General features: G+C 45.1%; 1 long non-coding RNA gene across 1 annotated transcript; it reads left to right on the forward strand.

Moving 5' to 3' along the window:
* Window positions 1-758: 758 nt before the first annotated feature.
* Window positions 759-16026, forward strand: LOC140639596 (uncharacterized). The gene is made up of 3 exons (XR_012036250.1): window positions 759-1498; window positions 14327-14463; window positions 15908-16026. It is a non-coding gene; the product is annotated as an uncharacterized lncRNA (long non-coding RNA).
* Window positions 16027-17966: the final 1940 nt, after the last annotated feature.

Here is a 17966-nt window from a genome sequence, read left to right on the forward strand (position 1 = left end):
GAGAGTCTAGAAGGAAATGTGCTCTGATACAAATGATTTTTTAACTTAATTTAATTTAAACCCAATTAATTAATGTATAGTGTATTATACTTTCAGAGGAAGAATTCAGGGATTCACCAGTTGGAGATAACAGCAGTGCTCATGACATCATGTGCCCTCCTTCATGCTGGTCCCCTGTTATCCCCAACCTCCAGTGGCCCTCAGTTTGTTTCCTATCATTAAGAGTCTGTATTTCCTGCATCTGTTTTTATCATATTTGTTTTTCCTTCCCTTTACAGTTGTTATCTGCTTTGCTTCTTTAATTCCACCTATGAATGACACCACACGGTCATTCTCTTTCCCGACTGATTTATTTCACTTAACATGATTTCTCTAGTTCTATCCACATCATTGCAAATGGCAAGATTTCCTTCTCTTTGATAGCTGAGTACCATTCCTCTCTCTATGACCATCATCTATCTCCCGTCCTCTTTATCCATCATCTGCCCGAGGGCACCAAGTCTCCTCCCACAGTGTGGCTACTGTGGACCCGGCTGCAGTGGAAATTGGGGTGCAGGTGTCCCGAGTCTCACTGCATCTGTATCTTCGGAGTGAGCTCCAGGCCTTTCACCTGCTGGTCGCAGGGCGGCTCTATTTGTAACTTCCTTAGGAGCCTCCACACTGTCCAGGGCGGCTACACTAGCCCGCAGTCCCACCCACAGTGGAAGAGGGTTGAGTGAGTTTTGCAGGACGTGGTAAAAGTCTGGTCCACATTTCATTTCGTGTCCTGTGGCTACAATTCCTTATCTTTAAGTATTTCTGGGGAATCCGGGTGTTGGGCTCCATTTCAGTGAGATGTTTCCGAAGCTAACAGGCCACAGCTGGAACCTGGATGAGGCAGGTGTGGCCTCTGGAGCACCCGACTCTTCCTGCATGGCCTCCTGCAGCGTCTGAGCGTCCCGCAGGGGGCGCCCGACTCCAGGCCCCACCCAGGGGTGCGCATGTGCAGTAGGCCTCCTCTGCCTTCACTAACAGGAGCCTGCCTGTGCTGGGGAGGCCTGAGGAGGACATGGGGACGAGTCCACGGTGATGAATCCCAGCCTCCTCAGGACCCGCGGGAAGTCTCATGGGGAAATTGGGCCGCGTTCACGCTGACAGGAGCCCTGGTCTCCTCAGGACCAGCAGTGAGGTTCAGGAAGATGTGGGCCCGCATCACGCTGCCAGGAGGCCTGGGCCGCCTCAGGTCCTCGGGGAGGCTTCAGGAAATTGTGGGCCCGCATCTACGCTGACAGGAGCCCCTGAGCTGCTTCAGGACCCAGGGGGACACTCCAGGAATATGTGGCACCGCTTCCACTCTGGCAGGAGCTCCAGGCCCCCTCCGGACATAAGTTGAGGCTTCTGGAAGCTGGGTGCCGCATTCACAGTGACAGGACCCCCATCATCCTCAGCACCTGCACTTTGGCTTTGGGACGTATGGGGATGTGTCTATGCTGATAGGAGCCCTTCCTCAGGACTTGCGGTGAGTTTTCTGGGGGATGTGGGGCCATGCTCAGGCTGACAGGACCCCCCCCCTCCTAAGGACCTGCTGTGAGGTTTCCAGAGGATGTGAGGCATAGTCCACAGTCATAGGAGACCCAGCGTCCTCAGGACCTGCTGACTATGACTCAGGAACATGTGGGGCCACGTCCGCACTCACATGATCCTGGATTACTCAGGACCCCGTGGAGGACTCTGGAGGCGCCATTAGGGGCCACGTCCATATCAGAAGGGACTACTCACAACCATAGGGTATGTGAATGGGTAGAATAAATGGTAGGGTCAGGGGAGGGGAGGCAGTTGGTGGTTAGGCTTAGGTTAGATGTTAGGAGTTATGATTATGCTTATGGTTACGGATTAGAGGTTAGGTGAGGCATAAGTGTAAGAGTCAGTAGTTAAGAGTTAGGATGGGGGTTAGGGTTAGGGACAGGATTTAGAGTTAGGGTTAGGGTTTAGGCTCTAGGGATTAGGGCAGGAGGTTTGGAGTTGGGGTTAGGGTTATGGTTAGAGTTAGGGTTGAGCTTAGGTTTGCATTTAAGGTTAGGGGTTAGGGTGTGAGTTAGGGTTAGGGTTAAGGGTTAGGGGTTAGAGTTAAAGAAGGGCTAGGTTTAGGGTTAGGGCGAGGGTTAGGGTTAGGGTTAAGATAGGGATTAGGGCTAGGGTTAGGGTTAGTGTTTGGTTAGGGGTTAGGTTTAGGTTCAGGTCAGGGTCAGGGTACGGATTTGGAAAAGGGTAAGAGATACAGTTAGGGAGTGGGTTAGGGGTTAGTTTTACGGTACGGGTTAGGGTACAGTTTGGGGTATGAGATAGGATTAGTATTAGAGTGTTAGGGTTAGGGTACTGGTTAAGGTTAGGAATAGGATTTGAGTATATTAAGTTAAGGTTAGGGTTAGAGGGTAGGCTTAGGTTTAGATTTAATTTAGGGGTCAGGCCTAAGGGTTTAGAATAGGTTTAGGAGTTAGGGTGAGGGTTGGCAGGAACACTCAGTGAATGTGTTTCGGTCTTGGGGTTTGTGTTTGGTTTTTAATTAGTGATAGTTCTTATTTAAGGGTTAGGTTAACATTAGGATTAAGTGTAGGGTTAGGGTTATGTCTGTGTATGGTTAGACTTTGGGTCTTGGCATGTGCCTCACTGGGACTCCTAGTATCTTGGGCAGTTTAGTTTTATGCACTCTATTTAGGTTTTGGGTTCAAAGATAGCCTGACTCCACCAAGTCAGTGGCCTCCCCAGAGAATCAAAATCCAGGCTTCTGCTGGGGTCAGAATAGACATGGCAGGCTTCTCCTGAGCTGAGCTAAGGAGGGGATTTGTGCCTCTAAATACTCTATTTGGATTTTCAGTTGCCTTTCTGATTTTATCTCTTGTGTGCACGTTTCATCAATCCTACCAATTATCATTTTAAAGTTTTACTTGAGGGATCCCTGGGTGGCGCAGAAGTTTGGCGCCTGCCTTTGGCCCAGGGCGCGATCCTGGAGACTCGGGATCGAATCCCACGTCGGGCTCCCGGTGCATGGAGCCTGCTTCTCCCTCTGCCTATGTCTCTGCCTCTTTCTCTCTCTCTTTCTGTGTGACTATCATAAATAAATTAAAAAAAAATTAAAAAAAAATAAAGTTTTACTTGAATTCCTGTTTGTAAACACAGTATGATATACTTTCAGGTTTACCACATAGTGATTCAACCCTTGGATACAACGCCTGGTACTGGTCACAGGTGCCCTCCAGTATCCCCATGCCCTGATTCCCCTTTCCCCCACCATCCTCTGGTGTTGATTAGTTTATTCTCTTTGGTTAGAGTGTGTATCTTGATTTGCTTCTCTCATCCCCCCCTCTGCCCCTTTGCCAGTTTGTTTGGTTTTTTAAAATTCACATGTGAATGCCATTGTATGGTATTTGGTATCTGTCTTTCTCTGACTGACTGAGTTCATTTAGCATAAGTCCTTTCCACTTCTCCCACATCATTTTAAATGGCTTCATTTCATCCCTTCTGATGACCCAGTGATGTCACAGTGTGTATATTTAGCACATCGTCTCTGCCCATTCATCTGTCGATGGACATCTGGGCTGTATCCACAGATTGGCTTTTGTTGATAACACTGCTGCAAACACTGGGCTGCGTGTCCCTCTTCCAATCTACTAAACTACTTTTGTATCCTTGTGGTAAATACCTAGCTGTGCAATTTTTGAATCATAGGTTAGCTCTATTTTTAACTTCTTTTTATTTTATTTTTTTATGATAGTCACAGAGAGAGAGGCAGAGACACAGGCAGAGTGAGAAGCTGTCTCCATGCACCAAGAGTCCGAAGTACCATTCAAACCCAGCTGTCCAGGATTGCGCCATGAGCCAAAGGCAGGTGCCAATCTGCTGCACCACCCAGGGATCCCCTATTTTTAAAATTTCGAGGACCCTCCACACTGTTTTCCACAGTGGTTGTACATTTTCGCATGCCCACCAGGAGTGTAAGGGGGCTCTCCTTCTCCATAGCCTCACCAACACCTGTTGTTTCTTGTGCTGTTAATTTTAGCCAATCTGACGGCTGTCAGGTGACATCTCATTGTGGTATGCATTTCCCTGATGATGGGTGATGCTGAGTGTCTCTCCGTGTGTCTGGTGGCCATCTGGAAGTCTTGTCAGAGACAAAGTCCATTCATCTCTTCTGCCCATCTGTAGTTGGATAATTTGTGTTTAGGATGCTGAGATTTATGTTTGCTTTATGTATTTTGCATACTAACTCTTTATTGGATGGGTTGTTTATAAATATCTCCTCTCATTTTGTATGTTGCCTTTTGCTTTGGTTCTTTCCTTCACTTTGCAGAAGCTTTTCAATTTGATGAAGTCACAATAGGATATTTGCTTTTGTTTCCCTCACCTCAGAGGCATATCTAGAAAGAAGATCCAATGGCCAATATCAAAGACGTTGCTGCCTATCTTTTCTTCTTTGTATATGGTTTCAGGTCTCACATTTAGGTCTTTCATCCATTTTGAATTTATTTTTTATATATATGGTGTAAGAAAGTGGTCCACTTTGATTCTTCTGCATGTGGCTGCCTGGTTTTCCCAACACTATTTGTTCTTTTCCTGGGGTCAGGGTTAGGGTTTGTTGAAGAGACTGTCTTTGTGCCATTGGATATTCCTTGCTGCCTTGTTGTCGATTAATGGATCACAGAGTTACAGGTTTGTATCTTGTTTCGGCTTTCCATTCTGTTCTGTTGATCTAAGCGTCTCCTGTTGGGAGATCCTTGATTGCTTATTCAATTTCTCTGCTGGTTATATGTCTGTTCAAGTTCCTTATTTCTTCCTTTTTCATTTTTGCTATGTTATATATTTCCAGAATTGATCTATTTCTTCCAGGTTCTATGTTGCTGGCATATAATTTTTCATAATGTTCTCTTATAATCGTTTCTATTTCTCTAGTGTTGGTTGTTATTTCTCTTTTCCCATTTGTGATTTTATTTGGGTCCTTTCTCACTTTTTATCTTTTTTCTTTTTTAAATATTTTATTTATGTATTCATGGGAGACACAGAAAGGCAGAGGTAAAGGCATAGGGAAAATGAGCCTCCAGTGGGCCCTGATGTTGGACATGATTCCCCCGGACCCCGGGATCATGACCTGAGCCAAAGCAGATGCTCAACCCCTGATGCACCCAGGTACCTTGCTGATTCAATTCCTTTGCTCATTATGGGTCTGTTCACATTTTCTATTTCTTCCTATTTCAGTTCTGCTCGTTTGCACATTTCTAGGGATTTGTCCATTTCTTCCAGGTCTTCCAGTTTGTTTGCGTATAATTTCATAGTATTCCCTTATAATTGTCTAATTTTGCTGGTGTTGATTGTGATCTCTCTTCTCTCATCTGTTATTTTATTTATTTAGGTGTTTTCTCTTTTCTCATTGATAAAGCTGGCTAGAGCTTGATCCATTTTATTAATTATTTTGAAGAACCAGCTCTTAGATTCGTTATTCCATTCTACTGTTTTGTTGTTTCTGTATTGTTTATTTCTGCTGTCATCTTTATTTTTTCCCTTCTTCTGTAGGCTTTAGGCTTTGTTTGCTATTTCTTTTCCAGCTCCTTTAGGTGTAGGGTTAGGTTGTGTATTGGAGACTTCTTGTTTCTTGAGGTAGTCCTGTATTGCTATGTACTTACCTCTTAGGACTGCCTTTGCTACATCCCAGAATTTTGGAAAAACATATTTTCATTTTCATTTGTTTTAAATTTCCTGTTTAATTTCCTGGTTGATCCATTCATTCTCTAGTAGGATGTTCATAATCTCCACGTATTTTTTGTCTGTCCAATTTTTTTTTCTTACTGTCGACTTCGAGTTTCATAGCATCGTGTTCCGAAAATGTACAGCATGTTATATCAACCTTCTTGTACCTGTTGTACCTGTTGAGGTCTGATTTGTGGGCCATGATATGATCTGTTCTGGGGAATGTCCCATGCGCACTTGAAAGGAATGTGTATTCTGCTTTAGAAAGAAATGTTCAGACTATATCTGTTGAGTCCCTGTGGTCCAGTGTGTCAAGGCTATTGTTCCCCTGTTGATTTTCTGCATAGACGATCGGTCCATTGCCATAAGTGGATGTTAAAACCCCTGTCATTGTATTATTATCAGTGAGTTCCTGTATGTTTGTTGTTAATTCGTTTCTATATTTAGGTACTCCCATGTTGCAGCATAAATATTTAGTTGTTGGATCTTTTTTTTTTAATAAATTTATTTTGTATTGATGTTGAATTGACCAACATTCCCAATAACACCCAGTGCTCATCCCATCAAGTGTCCCCCTCAGTGCCCATCACCCATTCACCCACACTTCCGCCCTCCTCCCCTCCCAGCCCCCCTAGTTCGTTTCCCAGAGTTAGGAGTCTTTATGTTCTGTCTCCCTTTCTGATAATTCCTACACAATTCTTCTCCATTCCCTTATATTCCCTTTCAGCATTATTTATATTCACCAAATGAATGAGAACACACACTGTCCTACTCCGATTGACTTACTTCACTCAGTATAATACCTTCCAGTTCCATCCACATTGAAGCAAATGGTGGGTATCTGTCATTTCTAATGGCTGAGTAATATTCCATTGTATACATAAACCACATCTTCTGTATCCATTTATCTTTTGATGGACAGCGAGGCTCCTTCCACAGTTTGTCTATTGTGGACATTCCTAATATAAACATCAGGGTGCAGGTGTCCGGCATTTCATTGCATGTGAATCTTTGGGGTAAATCCCCAACAGTGCAATTTCTGGGTCGTTGTGCAGGTCTATTTTTTTCTCATTGAGGGACTGCCACAGAGTTTTCCAGAGTGGCTGCACCAGTTCACATTCCCACCAACAGTAGTTTCTATATTTAGATACTCCCATGTTGGCAGCATAAATATTTAGTTGTTTGATCTTGATAGAGAGTCTTTTTAATTATGAAATAATGCCCTTCTTCATCTCTTCTTACAGTATTTGTTCTTTCTTTTTTGAAATTTAAATTACTTATTTATTCATGAGAGATACACAGAGAAGCAGAGGAAGGAACATAGCAGAGTGAGAGGCAGGCTCCCCAAAGGGAGGCTGATGTGGGACTCGATCCTGGGATCCCAGGATCACACCCTGAGCCAAAGGCAGATGCTCAACCACTGAGCCACCAGGTGTCCCCCAGGGTTTGGTTTCAAATCTCGTTTGTCTGATATAAGTATGGGTCCTCCATCTTTCTTTTGATATCTATTAGCATCATAAATGATTTTCTGTCCCCTGACTTTCAATCTGTTGGTGTCTATAGGTCTAAGGTGAGCCTCTAGTAGGCAGCGTACAGATGGATGTTGTTTTTTAATAATAATGTTATTTATGATAGTGTGTGTGTGTGTGTGTGTGAGAGAGAGAGAGAGAGAGAGAGGCTGAAAATTAGGCAGAGAGAGAAACAGGGTCCCCACCAGGAGCCCAATATGGGACTCGATCCCAGACTCCAGGATCACACCCTGAGTCAAAGGCAGAGGGTCAAACCCTGAGCCACCCAGGCATCCCAGATCCTGCTTTTTAAGCCACTCTGATACCCTATATCTTTTGATTGAAGCATTTAGTCTATCAGCATTCAGAGTGATTATTCAAAGATATGAACTTTGTGCATTTGTGTTACCGGAAGAGTTGGTGTTTCTGGTGACGTTCTCTGGGCCTTTCTCGTCTTTGTTGCTTTTTGTCTCTTTTTCCCCCACTAGAACAGTCCGTCTTAAAATTCCTTACTGGACTGGTTAAGTGGTCCTGAACTCCTTTATATGTTGCCTGTCTGGGAAAATCTTTATCTCTCTTTCCCTCCTGAATGACACACTTGCTGAAGAAAGAATTCATACAAATTAGACTCCAATAAAAAGAAATTTAAAAACAACAAAAAAAAATTCTTGCTAATATGATTGAGGAAAATGGCATTTAGGAGGAAAACCAGAAGCAGAAAGAGAGGAGGACAAATTTCACCCTCCGTAGCCTTCATAGGGACCTGATGTCCTTTCCTAGGAGTGCCCCCCATCCGGAGGATGCTTCCTGCCCCTCTGCCCTCCTTGTTGGAACACAAGCAGGCACATCTACGTGCCTCCAGCACCTCTGCAGTCATGGCTTATAGCGTTTTCCATGTATCCTATTGGGGACCACGGCTTAGTGTATGTAACCATCTGGCTGCTGTTTGACAACATTGGGGGGATTCTGACTTTTGTTGGTTTTGAGGTGCATGTGTGTCTATCACATGCAGCTATCCCATGCAGCTATCGGATCCTCTGTCTGGGTCACCCAAAACCCCAAAATGGAAAAAAAAAAACCCCAAAATGTTTGTCAGAATATCATTTCTGATGCTGGCGCTTGGCGGCTAGATGAGCTCTCCTGGCTACGCCGGGGCTAACTCGTGCAGGAACTTTCAGCTGGAGGGTCAGCTGAGCTGGAAGTTCTGGCTCGGCCACATTCCCATGTCCGGCAGTGGGTCAGGCCTTCCCTGAAAGGCACGTGGGGACGTCAGCTGTGTTTGCCTGGCGGTGGCCCTGCAGGGGCTGGTTGGGGCCTAGGTGGTGCCCCCTCCTCCTCTCTGGGGGTCTCTCTACGCCCCGTTCACAGAGTTCTGGGAGACACAAAAATGGGCTGGCTGTGCATTTTTGCACCACATCACTTTATTGACTTTCTACAGCAAACGGGCTCAGAGCCGTGGGTGCGTGCCTTCCCCTGGAGAAGGAGACCTTTCTGTCCTTTAAGTGGGAGCAAGAATCACACGGGGTGGGTGGGCTGGTGCTGGAGTCCCCCACCTGGGAGCATGTGTGGACTCTGGGTGGGGGCATGTGTCCTGAGGTTTCAGCCTGAGTGACGGTTCTGAGGACAGCAGAGCTGACCTGGACCTGTAGCTCATGGGCTCCTGCTCTGGGTCCCCGCAGGGCAGCTGGACCCCGGCCTCGGGCCCTCTAGGGTCCCAGCACCTGGAGGAGCCTGCCTCATGGTGTGGGTGCGGGTGTGGCCCACCGGCTTACCCCTCCACTCCCCACACTGGTGTGTCCTGGGATCCCCAGGGCTGCCCTAGATAAGCGACCTGTATCTGTGTGACATGTCCAGGGCCCAGTAGGCCACATCCAGCTTTGAGAGGGCTCACTGAGCCCGGCGCCAGAATCCAGGGTTGTCGAGGGCCATGGGGGCCTTATTCCATTAGTCTTTGAGTTGGGACTGGTGTGGGCTCAAATCAACCCAGCGCCCACAGAGCCTGGGCCCAAGTCAGCCCAGGTCCCTCTGGGTTAGGGCCTGGTGTCCTGTGCAGGGTGTCCCACCATCCAGGAGGGACAGAGGGTGGAGGCAGGCACAGTGTGTCCTCTGCACCACTCTCCTGCACACACACTGTCCAGGGCTCGCTGCCTTCCCTCCTCCCTGCAACCCCTGGTACTCAATGAGACACCCAGGCTTCTGATGGGAGCAGGGTATCCAGAGAACCCCGGGGAGTCTGAGCATGTCCCACAGGGTGCAGCTGCACTGGGTCCTTGCTCAGGGCCGATGGTGTGGGGGCATAGGTATGATGGTGGTGGGGTGTGGGGGATGGTGTAGGGGGGATGGTGTTTGAGTATAGTGCGGGTGGGGATTGTGTGAGGCTGTGTGTGTGTGAGGGGGATGGTGTAGGGTCTATGCCATGGGGGATGATGATGTTAGGGGATGGTGTGGGTCTGGGGAATGGGAGGATGGTGTGGGGGGCCGGCGGACACAGGGCATCCTCTTTCTCTAAGATGCACACTGAGACGTCCACAGATAAAGGCGACCCCAGTCTGGGGTATGCTGTGACACCTGCCCCTGGGGCCCCGTGTGGTGAGTACAGGGCCCTGGCTGGACCAGGGGCATTATCTGGGGGTCATCATACAATGTATGTTTACAAATTTCAAATTGTCTCAAATTTAATGCATAGAATTTAGAAATATATGAAGTCCTGAGGGTGGGTATCACCCTGACCCGTCCGACCCTCATCAGATCAATGTGTGTCTTCCTCCAGTCACGGCCATGCACCCTACCCCCAGGTCCCCTTACTGGCCCGACGGCCCCCACCCCAGCCCCCTGCTTTTCAGGGGGCTGTCCCTCACCCTTTTGGGGTTCAGCTAACATGGCAATCCCTGGAGGCCCAGTCCTAGTGGCCTCCTCATCCCTGAGACCCCGAGGGTGGGGGCACAGTGTTCATCCCCAACAACCTACCATGCAGCCGTGTGTTGTTGGCTGCTGTTCTTCTCCCAGGCTCTGAAGCCCCATGTTCCCTACCCAGAAGCCCCCGGTCCTCCTGGGTCCCAATCCCCCTGGCCCCTCAGCTTCACCCTAACCCATAGTAGTCCCAAAACATGACGTGACTGCTGAATATCCTGTTGACGTCCAGGTCCCCCAGCGTGATGTCCCTAGAGGAGACCAGGGCCTCCTCCTTCATTTCCTGTGGGAAAACCGGGGAGGAGGAGCTGGCGTCAGGGACACAGACCCTAACCTGTCTGTCCTGGGCAGGGAGCCCTGGGGCCACCATGGAGTGGGTACTGCCAAAACCTCCTTCCTTCCTCTGGGAGGCCAGGGACGGTGAGAGTGCCCACCGTGCCCATGGGATATGTGTGACGGCCTGTGCCAAGCTGTTGTAGGGAGGGAGGTGACTGAGTGTCACCCTGGGTGGGAGGGGATAGCGGTTCAACCAAGGTGGGAGGGGACATGGGGGTGTTGTGACCAAGATTGCGAATCCAAGAAACCACTAAGGAGCTGACACCAATGCAAACACACAAGGGTTGATTTCCAAACTCGAACTTGTGTCCAAGTACACCCAACACTGCGGAGCAGGGACTTGGACCCCGAGGTGGGTTTTAGCTTAGTTTTAAGGGCTTGTCTCGGGGTCCTCCAGAAGGGCTGGAGCAATTCCTCAAGTTCTGTTTACATTTTGTTATGGGGCCTTCAAGGGTATTGAACTCTGCTCTCATTCTAATAGGCACTTCCAGCCCTTGGCATGGGCTCAGTTTCATTCTATTGTGGGGCTTTCTAGGACATTAAGCTGTAAACTTTTGTTTGTTTGTTTGTTTTTTTCCTGTAACTGAAGTAATGTAAATTTCAGCTCTTCTTCACAGGGACCTGGGATGGCTGGTCTTGTTCGAACACTGAACTTAAAGTAGAAAGGCCTTCATTTTCTCGGCCTCCTTGCATCCAGTCCCATCCTAGCTAGCTCTTTCCCCTTCCCTGGAGCTCCTAAGAGAGCAATTGCAAATGACCTCAGCTTGGCAGCCTGTGTTGGGAGACAGGCCCAAGGATTTGGGATCAGGAAGACCTGGGGCATGGGCGTCCCAGCTGTGCAGTGGGATTCGATGCTGCAGACTCTTATTCCCTAAGGCTATCTTGACAACTGACTTTGTACATAGAAAAGCTATCCTTTATCTTTAAAAGATGAGGAGCGAGTCAAAGTTATTTTTCTCTGCCCATCTAATTCCTCAGATTCCAATCTGAGACGTATTTCCTGTTACTAAGAATAATTTACTATCCGTAGTACTATGGTTAAAATATTCTGACACAAGTAATTCAGAGGGATGAGGGTTTCTCATCTCTTTATTCACAGCTCAGTCACTCATCAAGAAATGAGTCAATTTTCAAAATAAATCTTATTTATTAGGAAAAAAACAAAGATTTATAGGGAATTGAGGGAATTTATAGGGAAATTGAGAAGATAGTACAGAGCATTCGCATGCATTGGCACTCAATTTCTCCAATTATTGATATCTTATATTAGTACGGTACAAATATGAGCTAATGAATCAATATTAAAATATTCGCATTAACCAAAGACCATACTTTATTCAGATTTCCTTAGCTTTTGCTAAGTTACCATCCCTCATATCACATTCCATTTGTCCTCCTGTTTTCTTAGGCTCCTCTGGATTGTAACAGTCTTTCAGCCTTTCCTTGTTGTTGTTGAACTGGAACACTTTGAGAAGTAGAGTATTTTGTAAAATTTCCCTCAGTTGGGACATGTCTGTTGTTTATCTCATGACTGAACTGTTTTTGTGGATTATATACAGAGATATACTGCCATTTTCATTATATCATATAAAGGATAGATACTATCAACATGATTTATCAGTCTTGGTATCGATCTGATCATCTTGCTGAGGTAGTGTTTGTCAGCTTTCTCCGTAGTAAAGTGATTCTTTTATTATTATTATTATTATTATTATTATTATATTATCATTATTATTTTAGGTTTTTCATAATATATTTTGCAGAAGGAAGTTACTATGTGTTTTCCACACATAAGAGTGGGAAGCTATGCTCATGAACTTGAGTGTGGTATGTCTGCACGAATTGTTTGAAATTCTTCTACATGGGAGATTTCTCTTCCTTCTGAGTTTGTTTGTTTCTTTTTCAAAGATGTTATTTATTTATATGAGAGAGAGAGAGAGAGGAGAAAAAGCATGAGCAAGAGGGGCAGAGGGAGAGGGAGAAGCAGGTTCCCTGCTAAACAGGGAGCCTGCCTTGGGACCTGGATCATGATCTGAGCCTCATGCAGAAGCTTAACTGACTGAGCCACCCAGGTGCCACTCCTTTCTTTCTTTCTTTTTCTTTCTTTCTTTCTTTCTTTCTTTCTTTCTTTCTTTCTTTCTTTCTTTCTTTCCTTTCTTTCTTTCTTTCTTTCATTCTTTCATTCTTTCTATTTCTTTCTTCTTTATTTATTTCTTTCTTTTATTTTAATAATAATTTTATTTTTATTGGTGTTCAATTTGCCAGCATACAGAATAACACCCAGTGCTCATCCCGTCAAGTGCCCCCCTCAGTGCCCATCACACATTCACCCCCACCACCCGCCCTCCTCCCCTTCCATCACCCCTAATTCATTTCCCTGAGTTAGGAGTCTTTTTTTTTAATTTTATTTATGATAGTCACACACACACAGAGAGAGAAAGAGAGGCAGAGACATAGGCAGAGGGAGAAGCAGGCTCCATGCATCGGCAACCCGATGTGGGATTCGATCCCGGGTCTCCAGGATCGCACCCTGGGCCAAAGGCAGGCACTAAACCGCTGCACCACCCAGGGATCCCCTGAGTTAGTAGTCTTTATGTTCTGTCTCCCTTTCTGATATTCCCACTCATTTCTTCTCCCTTCCCTTATATTCCCTTTCACTATTATCTATATTCCCCAAATGAATGAGAACATACAATGTTTGTCCTTCTCTGATTGACTTACTTCACTCAGCATAATACCTTCCAGTTCCATTCACGTTGAAGCAAATGGTGGGTATTTGTCATTTTTAATGGCTGAGCAAGGCCCATCTGTTCTCTCTCTTCATCTTCTGAGTCTCCTAAGATATGAATGTTATTTTTTAATAAGTGGCTGACTTCCCTACGTCTGTCTCTGTGGTCCATAACCTTTCTTGTTTTTATGGCTTCCACGTGGGACTGCATCTCAGTTATAGCATTTTTAACGTTGGCCTGACTAGATTTTAGTTGTTTTACTTCTACAGTAAGGGATTCTCTAGTTTTCTTCTGTGCTCTTTATCCAGCCCAGCTGCTATCTTTATAATCATTGTTTTAAAATGTAGTTAGACATCATATATGTGTATTGATGGACTTCCTGGCTGTGAGTACTATCTCATGTTATTTTATGGAGGTGAATTTCTCCATTTCATTACCTTTTCCAGAAAAGAGAGAGGGAAGAAAAAGAAAAACCAAGGAAAACAATAACAACTGCTCTCCAAAAAAAAACACCAGATTATTTTGGCCTGCATTTCAAAAGATTCTAAACCCCAAATATGAAACACAATTAAAGTACCATGAAAGTAAAATTAAGAAATATATAAGGTAAAAAAAAGAAAGAAAGAAATATATAAGGTACATACATAAAATTAAAATAAGTCAATTAACAAAAAAATCAAGGAAAATAAATGACAATAAAGCACAAAGTACAAAGGAAGCTATATCCTACTTTCCAGGCAGAGCTGAATCTATGCATCCTCTGTGGTCCGACAAATTGGTGGCAGTGAGTGGTCTGTGCAGGGTCTGGGGATGGGCTCTGGCGCTGATTACCAGGTGCACATCTGTGTGGTAGATGCACCTGCGGGGTCAGAGGTGGGGTGGGCATCAGCACCTCTGGCCTCCAGTGAGCGGCACAGTGCTGCTCCTTGAGACCGCCCCTGATTGGCCGGATGCGGGTGGGGTCTCTGGGTCCTCTGGCTCTGGGGCTGAGCATCCTGCCCCCCAGTCTGCATGGGCCTCCACAGAAGAGCTCCCAAGCCCCTGGGTCTCCGCGGATTCTCTCAGAACCCTGCATTTACTCTACCTGCGTCTGAGCTTCTTTTGGCTTTGTTTTTTTTATCTCAGAGTGTTGTGCCCAAGATTGTGAATCCGAGAAACCACCGAGAAGCCGACACTGATGCAAACACATGAGGGTTTATTTACAAGCTAGAGCTTGTGTGCAAGTATACCGGACAGAGTGGAGCAGGGACTTGGACCCCGAGGTGGGTTTTAGCTTAGTATTAAGGGCTGGCTAAAGGGACCTCCAGAAGGGGTGGAGCAATTCCTCAAGTTCTGTTTACATTTTGATATGGGACATTCAAGGGCATTGAGCTCTGTTCTCATTCTAATAGAGGCTTCCTGTCCTTGGCCTTGACTCAGTTTTGTTTCTATTGTGGGGCTTTCTAGGACATTAAGCTGTAAACTTTTGCTTTTTCCGGTAACTGAAGTAATGTTAATTTCAGCTGTTCTTCACAGGGACCTGGGATGGCTGGACTTGTGCTAACACTGAATTTAAATTGGAATGGCCTTAATTTTCTAGGCCTCCATGCTTCCAGTAACATCCTATCTAGCTCCTTCCCCCTTCCCCAGAGCTCCTAAGAGAGCAATTGCAAATGACCTCAGCGTGGCAGCCTGTGTTGGGGGACAGGCCCAGGGATTTGGAATCAGGAAGACCTGGGGCACAGGCTTCCCAGATGTGCAGGGGGATTCGATGCTGCAGACTCTTATTCCCTAAGGCTATCTTGACAACTGACTTTGTACATAAAAAAGCTCTCCTTTGTCTTTAAAAGATGAAGAGCGAGTCAAAGCATTTTTTCTCTGCCCATCTGGTTGCTCAGATTCCAATCTGAGACATATTTCCTGTTAATAAGGATAATTTACTATCCGTGGTACTATGGTCAAAATATTCTGACACAAGTAATTCAGAGGGATGAGGGTTTCTCATCTCTTTCTTCACAGCTCAGTCACTCATCAGGAAATGCATCTTTATCGATTTGGAAAGAACTGAGAGACATTATTACCAATGGTCCTATTATTTATGTGAAGGATCCTTCCCTGAGATTCTTCCCCTGTTTCAACTGACACTGAAACACTTTGAACTCTTTGGAAGTCAAATGTCAAGGAAATAAATGTTATGCATTGCTAATTTTAAATGCACTTGCAATATGGTGTCTATTATACTAGAAGTATTTTTATCTGATTTTTGCTATTTATTATCCTTTCCTGCTTTTCAGGTTGAGGAGGCATTATACGTGTTCTTAAGTGTTTTTCTTTCCTTTGATCTAAAATTCTTAATTGTTTCCATCAAAGGAACTCTTTAAGAATAAGGAAAAAGTTAATTCAACGATTCTTAAAATGTCTTCACACTTGGAGCCTGGTTCATTTAAGTCAATTTTCAAAATAAATCTTATTTATTAGGAAAAAAACAAAGATTTATAGGGAAACTGAGAAGATACTACAGAGCATTCGCATGCACTTGCACTCAATTTCTCCAATTATTGATATCTTATATTAGTACGGTACAAATATGAGCTAATGAATCAATATTAAAAAATTAGCATTAAACAAAGACAAAAAAAAAACAAAGACCATAGTTTATTCAGATTTCCTTAGTTTTTGCTAAGTTACCAGTCCTCAAATCACATTCCATTTGTCCTCTTTCCTTAGGCTCATCTGGATTGTGACAGTCTTTCAGCCTTTTCTTGTTGTTGAACTGGAACACTTTGACAAGTAGAGTATTTTGTAAAATTTCCCTCAGTTGGGACATGTCTGTTGTTTATCTCATGACTGAACTGTTTTTGTGGATTATATACAGAGATATACTGCCATTTTCATTATATCATATAAAGGATAGATACTATCAACATGATTTATCAGTCTTGGTATCGATCTGATCATCTTGCTGAAGTAGTGTTTGTCAGCTTTCTCAGTAGTAAACTGATCTTTATTATTATTATTAATTATTATTATTATATTATCATTATTATTTTAAGGTTTTCATATTATATTTTGTAGATGGAAGTTACTATGTGTATTCCACACTTAAGAGTGGGAAGCTATGCTCATGAACTTGAGGGTGGAATGTCTTCACAAATTGTTTGAAATTATTCTACATGGGCAATTTCTCTTCCTTGTGGATTTGTTTGTTTGTTTCTTTTTCAAAGATGTTATTTATTTGAGAGAGAGAGTAGAGATAAAGCATGAGTGAGAGGGGAAGAGGGAGAGGGAGAAGCAGGTTCTCTGTTGAACAGGGAGCCTGCCTTGGGACCTGGATCATGATCTGAGCCTAAGGCAGAAGCTTAACTGACAGAGCCACACAGGTGCCACTCTTCCTTCCTTCCTTCCTTCCTTCCTTCCTTCCTTCCTTCCTTCCTTCCTTCCTTCCTTCTTTCTTTCTTTCTTTCTTTCTTTTTCTTTCTTTCTTTTCTTTCTTTTCAATACAGCAACATCTGAGGAATTCTTCCCTCAGATGGGAGCTACATACTAACTTCCAAACCTGAGAACCTACCTGAAAGCTCACTCTCGGGAACTTCCCTCTCGGAGTTGTGTCTCGAGGTGCAGTAAACCGGTATTCATGGAACATCCTGAATTACAATGCTGCCACGTTCTCATGCCCATCAGAACGCAGTTAGTAGAAAGCTGGCCTCCAGGCATGCCTCCTTTGAAAGCTGAGCTCAGGGCAGGAGCCTCCCACATCCTGCCTGCCCGTAGTCGTAGCTGCTAACATCCTTATATTAGGTGTTCGGAGAGGTTGGAGAAATGCAGTGGAAGTGTCAGGACTGTACTCATATGTATCTGAGTTCAATAGAGCGATTTCCAATATCCATGTTCAATTAGAGTGTAGCTCCTGTATACCTCGTCTCGATTAGTGTCTAGCAGACATTGGCCTGCAAAGCAAACACACTTCTGCGAGTTCAACTTATGGCTTGTACCTCCCCCATCTTGACTGCCTGTATGTTCCACGTCCACAGCATTTCGTTGTATCCGGGACAGTAGCGGAGTGAAAACCACGTGTCTCCCTTGTCAATTTTGTGCGTAGCAGACAGCTGCCATCAAGGCATGCACGCTCCTTTGGATTGAGCTTATGGCTTGTATTTCCACATGCTGACGGCCTGTATGCTTCACTTCCAAAGGATTTCGTCCAATACGGGACGCAAGTTTTGCGAGAGGCAAGTGTCTCTTAGTTCCATCCAGCGACTTCTGAGGAATTCCTCCCTCAGAGGGGTGCTACATACTAACTTCCAAACCTGAGTACCTAGCTGAAAGCTCTCTCTCTGCGGAATTTCCTTCTGCGAGATGAGCTTACACGCAGTCCTTCCCAGTTCCACACTGCCTGCAGATGCAGTTATGAACATCCTCACTAGACAGGTTTTCAGAAGCTCATGGGACACAAGGGCCAGCTGTAGGCTTCAAGGTTGTGTCTCCAGGTGCAGTAAAGCGGTATTCATTGTAAGCATACCTCCTTACAATGCTGTCACGTTCTCATGGCCATCAGAACGAGCTAGTAGAAAGCTGGCTTCTAGGCATGCTTACTTTTGAGAGCTAAGCTCAGGTCAGGACCCTCCCTCATCCTTCAGCCTATAGAGGTAACTGCTAATATGCTTATGTTAGGTGCTGGGAGAGGGCGGCGAAATGCTTGTGGAAGTGTCAGGCCTGTACTCACGATTATCTGAGTTGAATACAGCGATTTCACACGGGCTTCTTCAAAGAGTGTAGCCAGTTTCTA

This window comes from Canis lupus, chromosome 9 (assembly GCF_048164855.1).
Source record: "Canis lupus baileyi chromosome 9, mCanLup2.hap1, whole genome shotgun sequence".
Classification (NCBI taxonomy): Eukaryota; Metazoa; Chordata; class Mammalia; order Carnivora; family Canidae; genus Canis; species Canis lupus.